Source organism: Lissotriton vulgaris, chromosome 9, assembly GCF_964263255.1.
Source record: "Lissotriton vulgaris chromosome 9, aLisVul1.2, whole genome shotgun sequence".
In the NCBI taxonomy this organism is placed as follows: Eukaryota; Metazoa; Chordata; class Amphibia; order Caudata; family Salamandridae; genus Lissotriton; species Lissotriton vulgaris.
The window spans coordinates 691,962,696-691,987,907 of record NC_141697.1 but is presented as its reverse complement, the minus strand read 5'-3'; the positions used below and the strand labels follow the sequence as shown (position 1 = coordinate 691,987,907).

Here is a 25,212-nt window from a genome sequence, read left to right as displayed (position 1 = left end):
ATCTCATCGTGAACAAAGAGACTTGTCATCAGTGAACATCGCAGCCGTTCCTATACCTGGTGGTATAGCTTGGGACAGAACTGATTATGACATCTTTGGTCCTGCAGAGCTCTTACAAATTCCACACCAATTCAAGGTTTCCTTGAATGACTTAGTTTCATCTAGTACCTTTTCTGATGATTGGGACTTTGAGACTGTTAATAATATGATGTTAGACTTAGAAATGTCTGCAAAATTTACAAATCATGAATACTTAGAAGGTTCATCAGATTATGAACAAATGTACTGTTATAATCACTATGGTCATCATTTCTTGCATAAATCTGCAAACCCTAGAAATGTACTAAAATTTAATCAATGGGAACATTGTCCATCGCCACCAAAGGGTAGCTCACAAACATTTTATGACAAATGTCCATACTTTTCAGGTTTTAATGTCTCAAATCATGAAACATTTTACTTAAAAAATGTCAATAAGACAGGAATGAAAAGTATGTTGACCAATACTAAACACATTTATTCTGCGGCCTTTTATGCTCAGCTGTCCACATTAGGTTTTGACTTTTTGAAAGACAATATTGAGACAAAAACTGTCTGGGGCACAAAAGACTGGCAGGTGCAGGGTCTAGAAGCATTATTTAGAGCCTGCATCATCCCTGAACAAATAATGTTTTAAATCACACTGTTCAACAGACATCTTGTCTTGGCTTAGCTAAGAAAAAAGATTTAAATAAACCGTCCATACCTACATCTGCACCTCATAGTAAGAACACTACAGAGTCGACGTAAACACTATTTTACTTAAAAACAGAAAAGATCCTGATTGGAAAAAATGGTTAATCTGGCCCACAGACACAAATAACTGTCAAGCTAGATTCCTGAATAAGACACAAGGGTTCACATTCACTAGGCCAGATCCAAGATATGTCCAGAGACAACATCCAGGGATTGTAACATCATACTGTGTAGAAAAATTGTGCCTTGAGTGGCTACAAAAATCTACATTAATAGAGGTAAAACAACACTTATCTTTACTTAAAGATGGCGTTGCTTTAAGGAACTTCTTACAAGGACCTCCTAAACCACGTTTTATATACGCCGGTATCTATGCTATTTATAATGAGGCTTGGAAAATTACGCAAGCAGAGACTGCAGAACGAATACTAGAAATTGATTGTATTAATTTAGAGAAATCTCTCTCTGTAGTTGAAAATGGGTTAACAACTCTGTCATCCAGAATATATTCTTTGGACAGCATAGTATCATCTGGCATAGACATAATGGAACAGGACTTGGTCATGTTGCAACATGGTCAGTCACAATTGCGTTCTATAATGCTTTTAGGCTGGACGTTACAAAATCTTTGTTCTGACTATGTGCCATGGCGTCCAATCAACACCACATCACTGTTTTCTGAATTTAACCTTACAGATAAACAGTCAAGCCATGAGGGTGGACAGTGGATATAGCACCAAAATATAGCACCAAACTCGTATCAACCTGAAATGATAATTCAAAAAGTAAGTCCAGTGTGCCACTTAAGAAAACCGGTACCCTCTGTCCAGGGGCACCTCACGTAAAACGTGAATCCAAAATGTCTCTCATCCAGTTTAGGGCACCACTCCAATCACAAACAATCAGTTCAAATTTCTCAGAGTCCAAGTCCAAGTCTAGAAGTCTCAATATTTTCTCAGTTTGTTTTTTATTATTTTCTTATACGCAAAAAGAGCCATCAGCCAACGCGTTTCGTTCTGACCACCAGAACCTCTTCAGGGCGTGTGCAATTGTGGAAAGCACCAACAGCCAATGAACTGATAAGTATAAGATCCTTCCAAGAAACAAAATAACTCCAATTAGAATATCTAGATGAATCTGACTGGTTTTTTCGTTACGCAATTTTGAATAATAGCTGTTGGTCGACAAATATTGTAATTTAGACAATAGACCTGATAATCTCAGCAGCAAGCCTATATATAGGGTATTAGTGTATATCTTCTTCAATATTCCAAGTTTCATTCCGACCCAGATTAATCCAAAATGTGTGGTCCCAGTCGGATTTACGAAGGCACAATAGATCTGGGCGTTATATCGAAAAGTATCCCTAACGCTCGGCCAAATTCGCCATAGTCAGTAAGGCGGGAACTCGTAACGCAACTGACTTCAATCGCGTCCCCTACAGATAAACAAATCACTTTGGCACAAAGAGGAGTAGACTATACGGTGCTGAGCATTGAAAAACTGGAAAGATTACCATTAACTGTTTCTGTGAAACGAGCGACAGAATAGATAATACACAGTACTATCACTCTGCCGGTTACAATTTTCCATTTTCAGTATTGTTTGAAACATATACCAGCTGGCGTATAGGAAAGGTTGGGTAAAGAATACATCAAGACATCCTGGGATTTACCATATACACACAGATGTTGGAGTGGGGGAAAAGAAGTGTTTCTTAGTGGTACAAACTGCGAAAACGCACTAAGCGGTACGCTTTTATGCCAGGGTATTACCTTAACACAGGGCCTGCAATGGTTCCTCAAACAACTTATCCTGCCACCTGCAAGGTTCTCCAGCTGCAGTGATTGATCCAATTTTTAGGCAACTTTTTAATGGAAGTTATATTATGTTGAATGATCACAGCTGCTGTGGCATGTTGCCAAGAATACCCTATCTCGTAAGTGTGTCAGCCAGGGTCAATTACTGTATGCAAGTATTGTTTCCAAAAACGAAGACAGATGGGGAGTCGCCGTTGTGGCCTTCACTAAACACCTCTTCCATACAAATTGATACTTTAAGCAGAATGAAAGCCATCCTATTACAAAAAACTGTGCCACTGACCTCATCCAAAGAGACGTATGATCTGCAAGTTGCAAGGACTTCGTCAGAAATACATGCCCTTTTATCTACAAATTGCCCTATACATTTCTCAGAAGTGTTAGGTCGTATGTTAAACATGTCTGATACCAGTGGTATTGTACATGTATTTAAGACGTTTTTTTCGGGACTGTTAGCACCCTTTGAAGCAGTCCTAGGCATATTTCCAAACGTTGTGCACTCAGTGTTTGGCGACCTCCCTCTCATTTTGGGACTCGTAGCAGGGATACTATTTTTGCTCCTTCTGCTCGGATGTGGCAAGTCAAGTCACCATCGACACCCAGGTCACCTTGGAAAACACCCTCTTGGCAATGGAAGTGTCGTGAGCTCATGATACAGATTCTGGGACTTACTCGTTTAAGAGATTTGAATACCATGTGGTTTCTATCATTCAGACCATTCTTATCTGTTCTGCGATGCCTGCTATGTGGAGAAGAATGCGTGCTAGACATCTGTCTGACACTCCCATCAGTCCTGCCAACGGAAGTTGATACTTTGCTTGGAACAGTAACGTCTCATGCACTGTGTTGTCCCCAGCGGCTACCAATCCTGATGACGACATTCGTTGAGATCTCACAGATGCAACATTCTGACAGTGAGATTCGTGATGCAACAAGCGCACAGGTACCATCTGCTTTGTACATTGCTAATGCGACTGACACTGACGGCAATGCTTCGCATCTATGTGCTATTGATCTGCTTAACAAAGTAGTCCAACTTTCACCTACAGTAGAAGACAAGTTCTTTTCCAGCTTAGGTTTGATGTTTTCTCCAAACAATAACACTGACTTTTGAAAATGGCACACAGTGTTTTGAGAGACTCTGAATTCGACCTTCATTTTTTCAAAAGAATCTTCTGACTTTCGAACTCTATTTTTTTCTCCTCTCTCTATGATCAGACCTTTATCCAAAGTTTATATTTTTTTCCTTTTTGGCACAAAGTACTCTGCTAAAAGTAGAACTATTCATAGAGAACTAGATTTCATTGAAAAACTTCCAATAGACAATATTTGACCTTGTCCGCATTCAACCAGTTTATATAATCTACCAATCTTCTGTATCTAAGAGCCATTTCATAAATATATTTTCGTGATTCATTCGTATAGCATTTCCAATAGTATACTACATGCTTTGAATGAAACATTGCTTTTAAAATGCGTGCAGCACAAATGTTCTTTTCGTGTACAACAATTTCGAATGCATTGTTTTGTATTTTGGGTGGGGTTTTAACACATCATGTTTAGATATGTCTTAATGTGTTTAGAACTTAGTAATGTCGTACATGATAAAGTGGAGTGGAGTGGTGTTGTGTGGCGTTTTAGTTTCTGAGTGAATTTTCCCCATTCATACCCTTGTATAGGTACAATTCACATTGCCCTAATATAGGCATAGAAATCATTCCCTTATTTAGACGTAGCCCATGCAGACCAAATACAGGCATGGCTACTTCCACCAGTACCAAACATCATAACGATTTCTAGGAAAATTGGCTTAAGCAGTAAGGGTCCTTGCCCTTGCTTGAATATTGATTTGTCCAAGAAATCATGTACTTTGCAAAGAGCTACTATTACCTAGGGGTCCTTTACTGATGTTATCGTGCCCGACTTTACGTCAAGCTAGACACCTTCAAGGTATAAATATGCCTTCACTTGCCCTAGCAAGGCGCTGTGGTAGGGGAGCAGTTTGACTATCTATTTGTCCGACGCAGCTCGCTACAGCAAGTGCCAAAGGAAGCTGACCCTCCAGCTGATGCACTGATCAAGAAGGTGTCCTTTCTCTCGCTGAGAATCCGGCTCCAGTGTTTCCAAGTTCGCCTTGCGGGGTGTTGGGAAATCGAGTCCCGAGACAGAGATACCAGACCTCCTTCATTCTAAACTAAAGGTATGGAGCTGATTAGAACCTAAGAGAAGTCTTGGATAGATTCTTGGCAAAGAAAACTAAACCTATGCTACACCGCATTTACTTCTTCCCTCGTACTAGACTTAGGTTAGGTACATTGGGGTAGGCGTATTTTAGAAGCACCAGTTGAGTATTTTTAGTCGTTGTTATTTATGTATGTATTTTTATATGGTTTAGAAACCATACACTGCTCTTAAAGTATTATTTTATAATAGTGTCCGCGCTGTATGCATTATACTTTGCAGCTTCATAACGATTGTAGCAGTTCACTTTACCTGTATGAGGAAGAAGACTGTTCTATAAACCCTTTCTCTCTATTTCTCTTCAACTCTGTAGAAACGAAGCATGCACGATTGACTGAGTGAAATACTTATCTATTGTTTCTGTGACTCTAGAGATACATTTCTTATTCTTGGGAAACAAAGTTGTCATGTTTATGCGGTTGTCAGAAACTACTCCCTTCTTGTGAATTCGAGAAAGTTTCTAGTGACCTCTGAGCTATCTGGCACTCACTATTAAGTTTAATATATTCGATAGAGACCTAGTCGACCTCAGTCCTACATCTAAACTATTGGATATACTATTCTAATGCGCATTGGAAATATAGGAACTACACTACAGGGGGCAGCCCTGCCTAGTCCCACACAAGATCTAAAATGGGAGGGATCGAAGCCCCCCATACGACAACTTGGCCTGTGGATTACAGTATAGAAAATCAAGAAGAGAGAGTACCCCACTATCACCAAGGATCAGGGTACTAAGACAACCAGTCTGTAAGGAATCCCTGGGTATATCATTCACACGGAGGAATTTTTCCTATATTTCAACTAACACCACATTACCCTCCCCATATTGTTGAATACTAATATGGGGGAAAAAGGAGAAAAGAGCAAATTCCACACTAAAATAGAACGTTCACAATCTTTTTAATCAACAAAAAATCTTTACAAAGGTTTAATACATACATAAATCGGTTAAAATATCAACGCAAGAAAAAGTTTGAATTCATGTATTAAAAAACAAGGATCTGGAAACAATTCAATATAAACAGTAAACAAGCACAAATTCATTTATCACAATTCATATATCACAATAAAGAGACATTGGAGTGGCACAGAAATCCAGAGGCCACAGTGTAGTGGGGTTTTTCTTTCATTATCATCCAGTACTTTTTTCTGACATAACTGTTTTTTAATATGTTTTTTTAAATGTTTATTGTGATATATGAATTGTGATAAATGAATTTGTGCTAGGAATAGAGAATGGCCTGATCTCCCTAAATACTAAAATAATAGGGTTGTGGTCTGATGTAAATCGAGGGCATATTTCCATATCTGATGTTCTGATTAGACCATCTAACACCCAAACCATGTCTATCCTGGAATAAGACTTGTGAGGGGCCGAAAAGTATGTGTAGCCCGGTATTGTCGGATATATGTTTCTCCATACATCTTTAACAGACTGAAGCCTAGCCATTTGAAGTATAGCAGCATGCGTCTTACGCATTCTTAGAGTACGGCATTTTCCAGAAGAATCTATGCCATAATCTATGACGCAATTAAAATCCCCCATAATCAATCTTTCACCCTCCCAGTTCAACAGTTCCAAACTAAGATATTCAAAAATAGCAGGGTCATCCACATTAGAACCATATACTGCACAGACTACAAATGTGTTGCGCCCTCGTTGTTCAGATTGACTTTTTAGCACTCTGCAATTAAATCTTTTATCTTTTAAAATTGCTACTCCTTTTATAGATACTGATTGAGTAGTACATATAATAATTTTGTACCCTAAATGTTTTAACATGTTTTGGTGTTTGTAAGCAATGTATGTTTCTATTGCAATAATCAGCTGAAGCTGGTACATTCGCAACTCCTCGCGGACTAACTGTCGCTTAATTGTGCTATTGAGACCAGCCACATTCCAAACCATACATTTAACCTTGTTAATAATAAAAAAAAAAAAAAAATTCGGACTTAATTAAGTCCCCCTTTACCACCTCCGATATAATGATCCTTAGTATATTGCCTTTGAGAGAAAAAAAGGAAGCTAAAAACCTTCCACTTGCCCCAAACAAACAGTGCCCTAGTGATGATTGTTTTGCCCCCTTTTCCCCCCTTTACCCCCACCCCACACTACTTACCCAAGCCCTCCCTCCACCCTGTCCCATAGAAGAGGATTTTCCCCTTTATCCAGCTGCCGCTGTCAAAGCAGCCCTACAGAGCTTCAGCCTTGATGCTCATTTAGTTAGCCTGGGATTAACCTTAGTGCAACTTTAGCAGACAAGAGAAAAAAAACAAGATATAAAAGAGAATATAAGAGGGAGAACCCAAGAAACATAGCTAACAAGACTCACAGATCTTTTTTTGAGAGGAACATGAGTTAATTCCAAATACCCCCCTGCGAGTTAGACAAGATACCCACACACTATCTAAACTTTGAGACAGTCACTTATGACCCCCTATTCTAGTTTTTCTCTGCAGCTTCCATTTGCCGCTTGGCCACTGCCTGCCCCGTCTCCTTTTCTTCAACAAAAAAGTATGTGTGACCGTCCTTAAGGCTTTTTAGGCGTGCAGGTTCTTGCAAAAAGGCCTGAGCCCCAAGGGCTTTTATCGGGTCTATAAATTGGTGCAACTTCCAACACCTGTCCATTGTAGCTTTACTTAAATCAGATCCTTTTGCTCCATCCCCCATGTAACCATCACCTGGGTGCCTGAGTGCCTTCTACAGTACGGACAGCTCTAAGGCCTAATTGTGTAGATTGCGCCCCATCTGGGGGCCCCACCTTGGAATCATCCGCCACTGTGGATACCGAATGTGCTTTTACTGGAATACTCTCAGTAGGGCTACTGCCCGAGATCCGTAACGCCATGCTCTTAACGCCACCCCTTTGCTTGTACCCATTTACGAAAAGGGCGATTATCCAAGATAGTCTACCCTCGAGGGGTTATCACACTCTGACCAGCAGGCGATTTCTTTTTCTTTTTCTTTTTTGTCTTCCGTCTCCCCTTTTTATCCATAGATAGTTTAACTGTGTCTGTAGGCAGTGTAGAGAGCTCTGAAGGTTCCTCAATATTATCAATGAGTCTGTCTCATCACCCTCCCCTTCTCTCTCCTCTCCAAAAAATAACATCTATAGCATTGCAAAATCTTGCCCCTAGTTCTACCACTTTTTTCAATTGAGCAATATCACTAGATCCGGGAGTACTAAGTGAATTAGAGGGGCTCCTGTCCTATACCCCAGTCACACACACTGGCTGATTCAACATAGCTACTCTACTCCCTTTTCCTACATTAGTGTCGCTATTATCTGTACTTCCAAAATATGGGAGTATGTCAGCAGTAGTATCAGAAGCAGTAGCAGTAGCGAAAGCAGAAACAGTATCAATTGCAACAGTGTCAATTGCAACAGTGTTACCTTCCGAGATAGCTGCGAGCAGAACCTCAGTCATTTTGTTGCCGGTTAAATTCTCCTTCTCTAAGTTACCTACAAGAAGCTCTGCCACATTCCCGGACTGCAGCAAGCGCGATAACAGCTTTCCAATAGCTGCGCTTGGCTTCTCCACATTAATTCTCTCTGCCGTGCTCCCACAGTTGGAAACGCCCGTCTCTCCCGACACAGCATTCTTCCCAGCTCGGGTGCTCCTCACGGTGGTTTTCGGTGGTGCCATCCCTCTGGTTTGCGATAATGGTGTTACCGCCGGAGCAACAGCAAAAACCAGACCCGACCAGTCGAACGCCGACTGTCCAGCCAGCCTCCAGGAAAGCAGACGAGACGCCCACAACAAGCGCCCGAGCCTAGCCGTGAAAGGCTGCCATATCCGTGCACCTTCTCCGCTGCTTCAAAAGGGGCTCAGCTTCAGGTACAATTCAAATGTGGTTTCAATTATAGTCCCTCTATTTTCCTCCTGATATCTTCCGCCTCTTAACTGTAATCCGCTACAGCGTGCATGCACATCTCAGCTCAGTTTTCCAGTATGGGTGCGAGAGAGACACAACTTGACTGAGCTCCCTGGCAGCTTCAATCTCCATCTTGCTCTACCCCTATGTTTTTTCCGCCTTCTTTTTTTAAATGAAATGCTTAAGGGACATTGTTACTTTGTAGCAGTCTGCATTGTGGGTGGTTAACAAGGTTGTGATTTATTCTTGCCTACTTCACAATTCTTTTTCTTCTTTCTTCGTCCTTTTTTCTTCTTTCACATCAGTGAATTTGAATTTTTTTTATTGTAAGCATATGGTAGCCATTTTTATGTGGTGGTGTGTTTTCTTTTTGGCATAGGCTTATAATAAATAAAAGTAAAATAACACTTGCACCTGCCTGCAAAGGCCAGACCTTCTGGCTTTGCCAAATCTTGTTTCATTTATATTTTCCTACCAATGAGAGCATAAACTGTGAGGAATAAATAATCCAGTGATTGGCAATCAGGATCTTTTTCAGTTTCTCTGGCTCTTGAGAAATTTAAAAAGCCGGTGGGTTAGATCTGTCATCCGTATTAAAATAAGGAAATCTTTTCTGGAAACTTCCAAGATTAATTGTAAGGTAACAAGGCCCTCGTGTGTAATCATATATTTCTCTGGGAGTGTTGGGTTAATAAATACAATGGTGTCTGAATTGATGAAATAAAAACAGATCTTGGTGATTTTCTGCATTTAAATGTGTATTGCCATTATCTAAGCAGGCATAGGAACTTACATTGATCATTAACTGTTTAACTGCAGTTCTGTCCCATGAATTTATGGAAGGGTGAGGAATAATAATATCACCTAAGCATATTTTTAAAACATAAGGAATTGGATGATTTGTGTCAAACCGTTCTCTCGTAAGGAACTCTTTCCCAAAGAACTTGATCCATTACAGGTTACGCAGTGATGTACACATCGTGATTATCCCAATGTGCTCTGTGAGAAGAAGAATGCGCCTGAAATTCCTGAACAACGGGGTATGGCACTGTCTTATCAGAAATATAGTTCCCGTGCAGAAGAAGAAAGACTGCAATACACATTATCATCCACGCAAAAGAAAAGAAATTCAAGTATCAGTCCAAATGTATGATGACCGGGGATAATGTTATCTGTCACAAGACCAACAGTAAGCCCAAAACCATTTATGGTGTTTATTGAATGGAGAAAGGAATGATTATTTCTCTTCTTTCAAAATGTGTCTCAAAGTTATTTTTGTATAACACAATTGTTTGCAACTGTCATGTTTCACATCAGGGACTGGATGAGCCACAATCACCTCAAACTTAACCCGGACAAAACCGAGTTGGTATTGACGGGCGGCTCATCCAGCCCCTGGTCCCCCCTTTTCTGGCCTCCCTCTCTTGGTTCTCCTCCTGTCCCCTCTTCCTCAGTTAAAACACTAGGCATTAAGCTCAATTCCCAACTCACCCTCCACTCCCAGGTTAGCTCTGTGGTTTCTTCTTCTTTCCTCTCACTGCGTACTATTCGCAAGGTGTCCCGCTTCTTTACTTTTTCCGCTCTCAAACTTATCATTCTGGCCATGGTGGTGTCCCGCCTGGACTACGGGAACGCTCTGTATGCCGGTATTCCTGCATACAGTTTGCGCCACCTACAGCAGATCCAAAACAAGGCGGCCCGCCTAGCCTTCAACCTTCCCAAATTCCACCACTCCACCCCACTTCTGAAATCTCTCCACTGGCTCCCAGTGCGGGCTAGAATCCAATTCAAGCTCGCGTCCATCACTTTCCTGGCTCGAGTGGATCTTGCACCGGCCTTCATCTCCTCTGAGATTGTTCCCTATGTCCCCTCCAGGGACCTACGTTCTTCTTCTCAGTCTCTCCTCACCATCCCTCGCTTCCGTAGAAAGAAGTGGGGCGGCTCCAAATTTGCCATTCTAGCACCAACCCTTTGGAATTCCCTTCCCCTTTATCTCCGTGCCATCACCCTCTATCCCCAATTCCGCAAAAGTCTTAAAACCTACCTATTCACAAAATCTTTTGAATAAATGTCCATTCCTCTCTCCCTGCTCTTAACCCTCAGGCCCCACTAGCTACAGCGCCAAGAAACCGCCGGTATACGTGCGCTTTAAAAGTACTTTTAAACTCAAACTCAAACTTGCAATGCCATTGTTTCAATTGATGTGGATTCTGTTATTCGTTCATAATAAACCAAAGTGCAGATGTTGCAGTTGTCAATATTGCTGTATCAGGTTTGCTCATTGAAACTGACAGTTGGTGTAAAGTTGGAGACACAGAATTCTCATCACTCTCTGCAATGGAGCTGCATATTTCAACATGGCTGGACTCTTTATGGGGTAGCTCCTTCAGAGTAGAGAAAGGATATATATATTTACTACGAAGGGACCTTGGTGTCCATGGCGGTCTGTTGAGCAGATTAGGCCACATAGTGCTTTTTAATTTGATTAATCAACACCTTCCTGTTCATTTTTTGCACCAGGAAGTGGCAGTAAAATTACTGTTAGTGTGCCTTCTACCAGAAGAACTGAAACAAGTGGTTTATATGATGGTCCGAAAACCTATCCAGGATCTTTTTGGGAAATCGCTCTCTCTTGTTCGAGAGCTACCTGTCAGCAGGTCAGGTAACTTTTTCTTAATTGGTGGATATTTTAGTTAGTACTTTCTTGAACAGTCTGCAATAAATTAAAGCGGGGGACAGCATCAGGTGTTTCAACTCGGCCACTTTTCAAGGAATATCAAGATAACGCACATACATTGGTGCTCCAATGAGTAACTTGTATGGAGTTTGGCCGTCTAATACTCCTCCAGGCAAGTTATTTAGTGCTCTCTGAAGTTAATAAAGGCTATACAGCAACGTCAATACCGTATCTAATACCCAAGCATTCAAAGCTTATTTAGGCGTACTGTTCTGTCCGAGCGCCTGGGTAGATGCCCCAGCTGGGTGCCATGTTGAAGCACCCTGAGTGAGAAACACACCCTCCCCCCACCCCCACACTGTTGGATACTAGTGATTCTGTAGTAGGGGATCTCTGTGTATAGTCATACTCTAGTGAATTGTCCCGCCCATGTGCGTGGACCCCGGAGCAATCAAAAATAATCTCTTAAGGTGTCGAAAAATGCAGAACTGCACAGCCACTTAAGAGAGAATTAAAGACAGATAATGCAGCCTATAAACCAGGCTACACTGTCCAGTACTACAGCTAGAAATTCCACCAAAAATCCACAAACCGCAAAGCCTGTCCAGATTTTCCTTGCTTCAGCAGCAAAACCCTCTGGAATGATAGAGAGGAAGACATGGACAGACAAGCCCCATAGGCTGCCATTATGTGGCTCAAAACAGGATACTGTGCCTTTAAGAGAACTTTCCAGAACTTCACAGTATCCCAGAATGCACTGCAGGTCCTTTTTACTTTCAGTTCTTTTTTCCGGCTCCTGCAAGCAGGACCCTGGAGCATTGAGCTCTCCCTTTTCAAGGGTGTATTGGTGATTTTTCACTTTTGTTTCGAATTGAGTACTTTCTTAAGTACTTTAGTGCTTTTCTTCTGGGTTTTTGCACTCTTTTGATGTCAAATATGTCTGCATTATTTGACAAATGTCCGGAGTGCTCCAGGAAGAAGGCCAAATCAGATCCCCATGAGGTCTGTATCCTCTGCCTTCCCTCTTCCTATGTCCCAGAGGAGTGTGTGATCTGTCAGGGCTTCTCTGGCAGGACCCTGAAGGACAGAAAGAAGATCAGGCTTCAGGGCCTTGATGAAAGAAGGCTGAAGGCGCAAGGTGGGTCTGGAGGGGCTTCCTCTGCCCGTGCTGAGTCCTCTGGGGGGGCTCCCCCGAGCAGGAAGACCAGCAAGCGTCCCCATTCTCCGTCTGGGTCGATTGCACCGACTACGGCGTCGAGAGGGATGACTACAGTCTGTTCCCCATCTCCCCAGGGCCCTGGGTCGAAGCGACGTCGACACTCGACGTCGAAGGAACTGAACAGACCGCCGTCGAAGTCTCCTGTGACTATTTTGTCGTCGTCCTCGTCGAAGTCATCGTCGAGTGATCGACGTCGACGAGGAGGGGATCCTCGTCCTCGAGGCACAGATCGCCGTCAAGGCGTAGATAGCCGTCGAGGCGCAGGAGGTCGCTGTCGAGGCGCAGGAGGTCGCTGTCGAGGCGCAAGAGGTCGCCGTCGAGGCAGACGAAGTCGCCGTCGAGGCGTAGACACTCGCCGTCGAGGGGGAGACGGTCGACGTAGAGGAAGAGACGCTCGACGTCGAGGGACCGATGCTCGCCGTCCGGTCGCCGTTCTTCGACGCCAAAGAGACGTGGAAGAACACCTGACCCCATTGGAGGGTTGCCAAGTCACAGAGACCGGTTACACCTCCGCCTCCATTGCCGAGGGGTCCCCCTCTGAGGGCCCCTACCCCTCCTCCGTTACCACCACTTCCGCATCCTGGACATCGACCTCAGTTGCCAGAAAAGCCACCTCAGGTCCCTCCGAGGTCGGTCTCACTACCCAGGCTTCTAACCCCTCCCAAAGGGACTTCTAAGCCGAAGGCCGCGGCAAAACCAAAGACACCCGCTCCGGGGGAACCGGCGGATCGACCGAGGCCTAGGAGGTCGCATTCACGCTCTGGACGGAGAGGAAGATCGAGGAGTAGACGTAGATCCTCCACTAGATCAAGGCGTCGCCATAGGAGGCGGGGATCCAGGTCCCGCACGGACTCCTCCAGGACAAGATCCTATTCACCGACCTTGTCGGACTCCCCAGGGACAAGGGTGTCTCCGGTGGACGATATCAGCACGTTCCAGGAGGTTCTTCTGAGGGGCGCTACAAAATTGGGAATCACGGTGACGGCTCCAATACCCACGACGTCCGTGATCTTAGAAACGCTTCACAAGAAGCATTTGTCTCGCCCTGTTCTACCGCTAGTGCCAGGCTTGGTAGAACCTGCAGAGGAGCTGTTCCTCACGCCAGCGGTGGTGAAGGCCGCTCCCTCCCGACTTCTGAAGAAGTAAAGGGCCCCGGATTCGGACCCGGCCTTTCTGCGGATAAATCCGGTACCCGACTCTGTGATAGTGACGGCGGCCAGGAAGTTACACTCTACCTCCCCGTCCTCAACCGTGCCGCCCGATAAGGAAAGCCGGTGGATCGACTCGGCTGGAAGGAAGGCTTGTGGAACGGCGTCCACATCCAATAAGGCCTCCAGCGATGTGGCGTTGCTGGGGCGGTACGACCGTTCCCTGTGGGACTCCCTGCAACAGTTCACAGACCTTCTGCCACGAGACAAGAGGGAGGACTTCCAAGAGATCCTCAAAGAGGGGATGCTGGTGTCAAACCGGGTCATCAGCGCAGCTGTGGACATCTCTCTCTTGGCTGCCCATGGGTACTGTGATGGAATCAACCAGCGGCGCCATGCTTGGCTCAGGCTCACAACACTCAAGCCGGAGGCCCAGCAACGGGTGGCCAATCTGCCCTTTTCCGGGGAAACCCTGTTCAGAAAGCATGCCGATGATGAGATGGCCCGCATGAAGGCGGAGTCAGAGACTCTGACAGCTGTGGGCTTGGAGAAGCCCAAAGAAAAGAAGTCCTACCGCCCGTTCCAGAGACGGTTCGGTGCACAGGGAAGAGGACGAGGGCAGTCTTCGGGACAGCAGCAGCAATAACAGCAGCAGTTCCGAAGACCCTTCCAAAAGCGTCAGAAGGGTAGAGGGGGACAGCAGTCCTCTACAGCGAACAAGGGCCTGGCCGGGTCGCGACCCTGAGCTGTTACTTCCCCTTCATCCGTTACCCGCTCCGGTGGGGGGAAGGTTAATTTTTTTCTGACAGAGTGGAGAAAAATTACTCAGGACAAGTGGGTGCTGAATATTGTTCGCAATGGATACAGTCTTCGATTCACCAGCCCGCCCCCATCGATTCCTCTGGTCGGCTCGCAGTATCAACTGCGCGAGCTCCAGGCGGAGGCCGATATCCTGTTAAGGAAAAGGGCGTTAGAAGACGTACCTCTGGCTCAAAGAGGAAGAGGTCTGTACTCCCGGTTCTTCCTGGTTCGCAAGAAGGACAAGACTGAGTTCAGGCCCATTCTGGACTTGCGACAGGCAAACAAGTGGATTCGCAGAGAAAAGTTTTGCATGCTGTCGTTGCATCAGATTTATCCTCAGCTGCAACAGGGAGACTGGCTATGTGCAATAGACCTACAGGATGCGTACTTCCATGTGCCCATTGCACACAAACACAGGAAGTTCCTGCGATTTCAAGTCGGCACCAATCACTATCAATACACAGTACTGCCATTCGGGCTGAAGTCTGCGCCCAGAACGTTCTCGAAGTGCATGGCAGTAGTAGCAGCACACCTGAGGAAGAACAAGGTGTTTGTCTACCCGTACCTGGACGATTGGTTGATCAAGGCCTCCTCCTTCTCGGAAGCTCAGGCACTTTTCCAGAAGATGTGCGTTCTCTTGAACAAGCTGGGGTTGCACATCAGCATGTCCAAGTCTGTCCCGACTCCGGTCCAGTGCATTCAATACTTGGGAGCCACCATCAATACGCTGTCAGCAAGCGTGTCTCCTTCGGAGGAGCGAAGATGATCACTCCTTCGGAAGGCTCAGGCTCTTATGACCACTCCATCTACAACAGTGAGGACGGTGTCTTCTCTACTGGGATCGATGGCCTCTTGTATCTTCCTAACGCCACACGCACAACTGCACATAAGATTGTTGCAGGAGTGCTTGGAGGATCAGTGGGATCAGATGAAAGGGTCTTGGGACGACAAGATACGACTGTCTCTGCATGCTCTTCAGTCTCTGAAGTGGTGGTGTTCAGTGGAGAATCTCCTTAGAGGGGTTCCCTTCCACAAGGACATTCCCACTCAGACTATCGTGGCGGATGCTTCTCTCCAGGGCTGGGGAGCGCACTCAGGAGGCTTACAGATTCAAGGAACGTGTTCACCGATGGAGTCCACGTATCATATCAACTTCCTGGAACTCAGAGCTGGTCACTTGGCACTGAAGGCCTTTCATCCGTCCTTTCAGACCAACTCTCTGCTTGTGCAGACGGACAATACGACCACGATGTATTACCTCAACAAGCAGGGGGGCTTGAGATCACGCACTCTGTCGCAGGAGGTGCAGACGATCTGGCACTGGCTTCTGGCCAGAGGACTGACGATAATGGCTACCCATCTGCCAGGTGTGCAGAATGTTCAGGCGGACTCACTGAGCAGACTGATTCAGGAAAACCACGAATGGGTCATAAACGAGGAAGTACTAGGAGAAGTCTTCGCAAGGTGGGGGACTCCAGACGTAGATGTGTTCGCCACCGCCGAAAACAGCAAATGCCGAGACTTCGCCTCCAGGTACTACCAGCAGGGGACGCTGGGGAATGCGGTATGGATCAAATGGTCGAACAGCTTTCTGTACGCTTTTCCTCCCATTCCCCTGATTCCGGCGGTGCTCATCAAGCTGTCGCAGTCCAGGGCACGGATGATCCTGATTGCCCCGGAATGGCCCAGACAGTGGTGGTTCACGGACCTGCTTCACCGGTCTCTCCTTCCGCACATACGGCTGCCGTGCAGGCCGGACCTTCTCACGAAGTTCGGGGGCAGATGTTGCACCCCAACCTCTCATCTTTGAGTTTGGCGGCATGGCTCCTGAGATCGTGCAATATGGCCATTTGAATATACCAGAAGATTGCATGGACATACTGAAGGAGGCTAAGCGACCTTCCACTCGGACTTCCTATGCTTACAAGTGGAAGAGGTTCTGTATCTGGTGCAAGTCCAAGAACTATGACCCGACGACGTGCAAGGAAGACGTCATTCTTCCTTACCTTCTACATTTGGTGCAGTCTGGCTTTAATGTTCATTCCATTAAGGTTCATCTCGCTGCATTGACTGCCTACAGGAAATGCCCTTCACAGACTTCCTTCTTCCAGATCCCTGTGATCAAAGATTTTTTGGAAGGCTTGAAGAAAGTATTCCCTCCTGTCAGCCTTCCTTCGCCTTCATGGGAATTGAATGTGGTGCTGTTCAGATTGATGAAGGAGCCTTTTCAACCTATTCATAAGGCTTCGTTGTAGCACCTGTCCTGGAAGGCGGCGTTCCTCGTGGCCATTACATCGGCCCGCAGGGTGAGTGAAATTCAGGCGTTGTGTTGCCAAGAACCTTATTCTGTATTTCATGCTGCTAAGGTTGTTATGCGTACTCACCCTAAATTTCTTCCCAAGGTTATTTCTGATTTTCACGTCAACCAGACTATAACTGTGCCTACGTTTTTTCAGAATCCTCCATCTCCAGCGGAAAGGTCTTTACATTCCCTGGATGTTAGTAGGGTGTTGAAATTTTATCTGGATAAGACCAAAGATATTCGTAGGTCAGACCAGTTGTTCATCAATTATGGATCAGTCAGGGTGGGTCTTGCTACCTCTAAGCAGTCCATCTCTAGGTGGATTGTGTCCTGCATACAACTATGTTACCAAAAGGCTAATAAGACCTTAGGGGGTAAACCTAAGGCTCATTCCACCAGGGGCAAAGCTGCCACGACGGCTTTGCTCCGTAATGTTCAAATTGCAGAAATCTGCAAGGCCGCCACTTGGAAGTCGGTCAATACCTTTGCCAAGCATTACTGCCTGGACACTGACGCCAGGGCAGACGCTCAGGTTGGGCAGGCTTCGCTGCGAAATCTGTTCGCACAATAGTGGTGTTATTTCTCGTTTCTCCACCGCCGCTTTGGTGTGGGGATGGGCTTGCCATTCTATTCACTAGATTATGACTATACACAGAGATCCCCTACTATAAAAGGAGTAGTTTCTGTCCTGTAACTCCAGTTCTGTAGTAGGGGTATTTCTGTTATAGTCATAAGCGCCCGCCCTCCTCCCCGGTAGGGAGAGATATTCATGTAAGGAATGCTAAAGGTCTGGCGTGTTACGCCTTCAAAATGAACTGAAAGTAAAAGGGACCTGCTGTGCATTCTGGGATACTTTGAAGTTCTGGAAAGTTCTCTTAAAGGCACAGTATCCTGTTTTGAGCCACATAATGGCAGCCTAAGGGGCTTGTCTGTCCATGTCTTCCTCTCTATCATTCCAGAGGGTTTTTCTGCTGAAGCAGGGAAAATCTGGACAGGCTTTGCTGTTTGTGGATTTTTGGTGGAATTTCTTGCTGACGTACTGGACATTGTAGCCTGGTTTATAGGCTGCATTATCTGTCTTTAATTCTCTCTTAAGTGTCTGTGCAGTTCTGCATTTTTCGACACCTTAAGATATTATTTTTGATTGCTCCGGGGTCCAGGCACATGGGCAGGACTATTCACTAGATTATGACTATAACAAAGATACCCCTACTACAGAACTGGAGTTACAGGACAGAAACTACTCCATCTCTCTAGCTAAATTGGAACCCTCCTTCTCTCCTTCCTCTCTCTCCAACCCTTTCTTCTGGTGTCACACTTTCCTAAACTCGCGGGGTGATGATAGATTGCAGCATTTCTTGAGCTTCTTCGAGATTTGTAAACATATTAAATTTGTCCTTTAGTAAAACCCTAAGTTTAGACTGTTGGACTATTGCCGACAGAGCACCATGGGCCTTAAGTAGATAAAGAAGTTTCACAAATTCCTTTTGACTCTGTGCAGCTACATCAGACACATCAGAGACAATTCGACAGCAAGGTACTTTGTTAGTGGAAAATTGTTTTCTGTGCTTGGCTCTTGAAAGTATCCATTCCTTGATAAGATAGTCAGAAAAATGAACCAAAATCGTCCTGGGCAAGTTCGAATTGGGAAATGGATGGGCCGGTACCCTATGGGCTCTAGTAATTATCAAGTTACCTAAGATTTCTGGTAGGACATGATTCTTAATAAAAGTCTCAACCCACTGAACATTTTGGGCCCCTTCACAGCCTTCTGGTACCCCCATCAGCCGTAGATTGGAAATTCGTCAATGGTTTTACAGTTCATCAATCTTGTTTTCGGGCGGCAAGTTGTCTTTCCTTTTTAGATCCGTCTGCTGTTGCAAAAACGCCAGTCAATCCTCAAGCTGAGATATCCTAGACTCAGCCTCCTGCATCCTCGCTGGGAAGGTGGCAACTTCTTCCTCAATTTTGGTCAAACAAAGGTGGAGTGATGCGTTTTCAATTGCATGAGATACTTTTAGATCTCTTATTTCGTCAAGTATAAGGATTAACATGTTTTTTAAATCCCATTGCTGGAACTGCTGAACGTCAGATGATAGGATAGGCAGCTGAGAGTGGGAGCTGCTATCCGTTGCACCCCGGAGTTTAATTGGGGTTACATTGGTTAGAACAGGTAGAGACACAGGCTGCAGTTTGATACTTTGAGCTGAATCTTAAGATTGTTTTCTATAGCAGCCTGGGATTGCACTTGCGGACTGGACTAGTGACTGTATTCCTGCTATGGTATTATGTTGGAAGGTACCTAGATCTTGTAGAGAGTCCTGTTTTAAGGGAGAGGGAATAACTCCCATACTTAGAGACTGAATATTCTGATTGATCATGATAGGCTCTGGAAGGATAGATGTGGCCACTTTCGATTTTGAAAAAAGAGAGGAATCTTCCAGCTTCCTATATGTGGCATATGTAGGGGGGTTTAAGCGTAGCTCGGAAGAGATATTGTCCTCTTCTAAACCCCTTGAGGATGCTGGCTTTGATGATGAGATCTTATCCTCCCCAAGCACCCTGCCTTTGTGGAGGATATAGATAACTCAATTTGGGCAGGTAAGGTTGTCTGGCTAGCCCCTCCCACCGGCCTCTGGCCCCTCAGCTCTTCCTCTTAGCTCAAGGGGCTATTAGCGGCTGGTGTCAATCCACAACATGATTTCTGGCTACGTTCAGCCCTTGCTGCTGCTGATGCAGACTTCATTTTTGCAGTATGTGATTTGGTTTTGAGACCCGCAGCATTGATATTCATTAAATTTGAAAACTTTAGTTGATTTCCCATGATTGACAGTTCTTTGATCCTGTAGGCGAAGCAGGTAGAGTTCAATGGTTTAAAGAGGGAGGAGACACCCAGCGACTAGGGGACCCTTATAGCACCCTGAATGGCACCCCCAGATATGAAACCTGGTTCACCCTCGAAAACCACTGAGGAAGTCCTTAATTTTGTCAGGAATAGTAAAAAAAGAAAAACACTACCAAGGTGCTTACCTGTCTCCTGGTCAATCTCAACAAAAATAGTCCAGGTAGCTCTCTCAAGAAAGGAGCCGCTATGAAATCAGGGCAAGTATCCAGCCCTCTCCATTGAATCATTTCGCTTCTCCAAAACAGCAAACGATAAATACTGAATGAAGCAAAGACAGGAGCCAGCTGATGTTCTTTGTTTGTTTGATGAGCAATAAAGAGGAGAAAACAAAAAACTATGGTCTTCCGAAAACAGTCGCTACTGAAGGTGCCAAATTGCCTGTTCCAGGAAGCAGAAACTGCCTCATGCTGCATCAGGGCATCTCCCGACACCTCTCTTCATTTTGCTAGCTCCCAACATGGCAGGAGAGTGGCTTCAGCCGAAAACTGAAGAGCGGCAAGCCTGGAGGACTGGAAGATCTGTGCTACGGTGTGTTGTGCCAGGGTGGGCAGAGCCGCTCAGGTAGGGGCAGCTCATTCTTGTGGGTTTGCCTGCTGCCCTGTTCGTCAGACTCAATCAAGGTGGGGAATTGAGCGGGTTATCGTGGGCTATTCCCCTCCGTCCATGGGTGGGGTCACAGTGTGGGGTTGGTGGTGGGGAGGCACGAATATTAAAAAATCATAGATAGGACAGTGTCATTCGAAATTAAAAATTAGGAACGGAAAAGTAATTTTTTTGTTGGCCTTTCCAAAATGTGGGCAGATATACGTATAATATCGGTAAGTGAATGGGATTTCGAATAGCAAAAAGTATGGGGCTTAAATTAGCTTGCTTACTACTTTTGCACCTCAAATACTTTTTCTGCAAGAGACTCATCTAATGTCCAATTTACTAAAACTACATATTCCCAAGAAATATGCACGGGCATCTTTTGCTTATGCTGGGCTGGGTATGAGGGATGTTTCGATATATCTCGGGCGAGGTGCTAGACTGGGACATTAGACCGGTGCAGATCTATCCCTTAGGCAGGTGGATTTGGATTACTGCTGAGGTAAATGTTTCTGTGTTTCATCTCATAAACTATTATGCCTTTGACAGTAGACAACCCTAAATATATTATAAAAATTAATGACTTGATCACAGGAGCGTTGGGTCCAATAATTCCAGGGGGGGTTTAATTACATTAAGGATCTAGCTAGGGACACCTAGAATAAAACAAAAAACAATTGAAGCCAATAACTAAAAAGGTATTGAATGCTATGATCAAAATTATCAGTTGATTGATCTGTGACGTAGAGCGCACTTGGAAATGTCACAGTATACCTACTATTCCTGCCAATTTCAGTCAGCCTCGTGTATTGACTAGTTTCTTATCTCTCACTCTCTTAAATGTCTTGATTTCCAAATATGGGCAAATTCCATTTCCGACCATTCGGCTATTAATGTTAAGATTGGATTAGAAGCTAGGCGACGGGAGAGATCCAGGTGGCAGATGGATCGTCTCCTTCTTTCCAACCAGAAATGGCTGGATAATATGAAAATATGGATTCAAGAATTTCTTCAGTTGAACAAGGGCACCGCTGCCTTCTTCTCTGTTTGGGGAGCCTTTAATGAGGCCTTTCGTGGGCAGATGATGGTTTTCCCTGCCGTTCAATCTAAGAGGCGGAGGACTCTGGAACTCCAACTTGCAATTGATACCGCAGCTCCTTCTATGGTAAATTCCTTGGCTGAGCCTTTTGTTACGGATCAACAACAGGCTACAGCTGAACAAGAATTCAGGGAAATCTCTGTGCTAGAGAACACTCCTTCAGTATAGCTATCTGACCTGCAATGTAAATGTTCTTAGTAGGAGTAAATTGTTCCACAACAGATTAATACAAGTGTGATCTGTATGCTATGGGTGTTGCCTGTCCCTAATTGTTCACTAGATACGTGTAACGTGAAGTGCTGGGAACAACCCTAATTACTAGGTTTGTTTTGTTGTCCTATTTCTGTAAATATTTAGTCTCTGACATGTCTGCTTGCAGTCTACATAAGATAGCTGTGTGTATTTTTATCTAGTTTTTTTCAGAAGTCGTTACAGCAAATAATTCACATAGTATGGCAAGTAAGCACTTCCTAAGTTAAGAATCCCCATTAGGACTTTTAACTTCTTTAACATGTTTGGAGGTTTTAAAGTAGCTTACTTCTGTAAAACATCAGGAGCTGATTATTTGCCCTCACTGAATAATTCAGACTCAGGAACAGTCAAATTAAGATATGCAATTTTACATTTCCAAATGTTGAGTCAACTCATCATCTGTAAAATAGGTGCTATCAATATATGATGAAGCCAAATGATCTTTTTGTAAGATCACCATAATTCTTGCTGCAAAGAATCTAGGGATGTTCTTATACCCCTAAGGCAATGTTGCATAAGCGTATTGAAAATCATTTAAAGAAAAAGTGGTTGGATACTGGGATTCAGGTGTTATATTTTGACTTCTAAATCTATTAGATATATAGAAAGTTGCTTTATCTTTTTTTTTTTAAACAGATTTTATTGACAGATCACAAACCAATCGCAGAGCTCTGTACCCCAGAGGTATCTGCCAGTCAGATGTATACATGAATGACATCGCAATCCATCTTGACTTTTTACATAGGTAACAAGAGAACATAATCAATGCAATGAACAACCCTCCCTCCCACCCCAAATGCCCCTCCCCTCCACCCGGATCCCTCCCCCCACCCCACGCACGGTTATTAACTTTTCGGCAATCAGTACACACACATCCATCAACACAGCGCTCTTAGATGTCCAGTATTGGGTCCTGTTCTGGCGGAGGTTTGAGCCATAAACCCCTGAAGTCGGCCCAGCGCTTCCAAATTTTATAGTGCTTACGTGGGCATCCCCGGGCAAGAAATATGGGCTTCTCCATCCCCATGCAAAAGTCAAGTCCTCTCTTCCACGCCACTAATGACGGGGCCCTCGGGTCCTTCCATGCCCTGGCTATGTCTCTTTTGGCCACAGTGAGCCCCAGCAGCAGTAAGTGTCTCTTGTAGAGGTTACCCCCCACCCCATCCATCACATGCAAGAGGCCTAATTGTGGTGTACGTGGGAGCACCCACCCCAGTGCCTCATCTAAGCCATTCCATACCCCGTTCCAGAACCTGTCTAAGTGGCTGCAACTCCACACCGTGTGCAGGAATGTTCCCTCCCCCGACCACATCTAGTACAATCCGGAGATGCAATAAGGCCTGCCTGCCACAGCCTCCGCCTAAAAAAATACACCCTATGTAGGTATTTAAATTGGATAAGCCTAAGGCGGACGGAAATGGCAGCGCCTCTAGGGCTTGTGAGAGCCTCATTCCAGTCCTCTTCCTCCAGTGTTTCAATGTCTTCCTCCCAAGTCTCCCTCAGCTCTTGCAATGTGGAGGAGCAGTGTATGATCAGGGACTGGTATATGCGTGATATTTTCTTAGTCTCTATATCGCCCTTGAAAACCCTAGCTTCTAAGGGGCTAAACTCGGGAAGGGAGGTCAACCCCTCCAGGTATGGGGCAAGAGCGTGGCGGAACTGTAGGTATCTGAAAAATTGGGTGCAGGTCATATTATATTCTGTACTCAGCTCCTGGAATGACTTAAGTGACGTCCCTGACATGACATCCCCCAATTTAGAGATCCCTATGTCGTCCCACCACATAAAGCCCTGCAGTGTTGCCAGGCCAGGTAGGCGGCCGTTACGCCAGAGGGGAGTTTCTTCGGTCAGGGTCTGCCACCACCCCATTCGACGCAGGGCTTGCCTCCAAATGTCGAACACTACCTGTGTAACTGGTGGCAGCGCCCTACGCCTCTGTGCCGCATATAGAATAGTGTGTAATGTATGAGGCCCCATCAGAAACCGCTCCAGGATACAGGCTGGGTCCCCCCTGTCCCCATACCACCATTCATTCAATACTAGGAGATGCGAGGCTTGATAATAGGAGAGAACATCAGAGGTCGCCAGGCCACCACTATACGTTGACCGAAAGCGTGTGTGCAGCGCCACCCGGACCGAGCCGCCCACCCAAAGAAATTGTCCTAGAACGGAGTCCACTTGTTTGAACCAATGAGGTGAGATATGATAGTGGTGATTTTGCAGCTGGTAAAGCAGCCGAGGCAGGGCCACCATTTTAAAAATGGCCGATCTGCCATATATAGACAGGGGCATGCGGGACCACGTTTTAATATCTGCCCGGGTCTGCTCCCAGACCGGCGCCACGTTCCGCTCCCAAGATACCGCGGGGAACACCCCCAGATATTTAATCCCCCCGACTGCTACTTGTAGCGCTGAGGCCCAGTCCCCTACCGCCGGGCCACTCCCCAACACCCAAAGTGTAGATTTACGTGGGTTCATGTACAGTCCCGAAGTCTCGCCAAAGATCTGCAGGATGCGCAGGAGACGGGGCCCGACCTATTGAGATCCGTTAAAAAGAACAGGACATCATCCGCATATAACGCTGTTCTATCCGACAGGCGGTGCCCCCATTCAAACCCCCTCATCTGCGCATCTATACGTACCCATGCAGCCAATGGCTCCATAGCCAAGGCGAACAGGTAGGGCGAGAGGGGCAGCCCTGCCTGGTACCCCTCCCGATAACGAAGCTCGAGGAGGAGACCCCCGCTACTCTGACCGAAGCCGTCAAATCAGTGTATAGCAATCTCAAATATGACATGAAGTGGGGTCCAAAGTTTAGCTGGGGCAGGAGCGAGAACAAGTACGTCCAGCTCAACGAATCAAACGTCCTGTCCATGTCGGCCAGGAAAAGCGCCGCCTGCACCCCTGCAGACCAAACCACTGCCACCGCCACATGAGCCCTCCTGATATTATGCTGTGTCGCCCTTTGAGGCATAAAGCCAGCCTGGATAGGGTGTATGAGTTCTGTAATATACGGCAATAACCTATTAGCCAACGCCTTGGCCAATATCTTGGCCTCCACATTTAATAGGGAAATCGGGCGGTACGAGGCATGCTGCTCCGGGGGCCGACCGGGCTTGTGGAACACCACTACCTCAGCATGTCTCCAGTCCGGGGGTAGGCAACCCCGTTCCCTAGCCTCCTCCACCACCGCCCTATAGTGGGCCCCGAATTGCAGAAGAAATTTTTTGAAGAATTCGCTGGGGAATCCATTGGGGCCGGGAGCCTTGCCAGTGTTCAGCTCTCCCAGGGCGGCACCCAGCTCATCCTCCATCAACGGGAGTTCAAGGCGGTCTCGTATTTCATTCGAAATCGCTCGCGGTGGCAGATCTGCTATAAACTTGTCAACTAAATCTGCAGAAATGCATTCATTCGGGGCATACAGGTCTCCGTAGTAGGCAGCAAAGCCCTCAGCGAGCTCCTTGGGATCCGTGACAGGGGACCCAGTGTCATCTTGAATCCCGGGAGGGTCTGAGTCTGAAATATGCCCTGACACAGTCTATGTA

General features: G+C 45.6%; 1 protein-coding gene across 1 annotated transcript in view; it reads left to right on the top strand.

The window, feature by feature from the left end:
* The window catches only part of MEIOSIN (meiosis initiator), a 2,303,138-nt gene that overhangs the window by 1,641,164 nt on the left and 636,762 nt on the right, over positions 1-25,212 (top strand). The gene's annotated exons all lie outside the window — the stretch shown is intronic.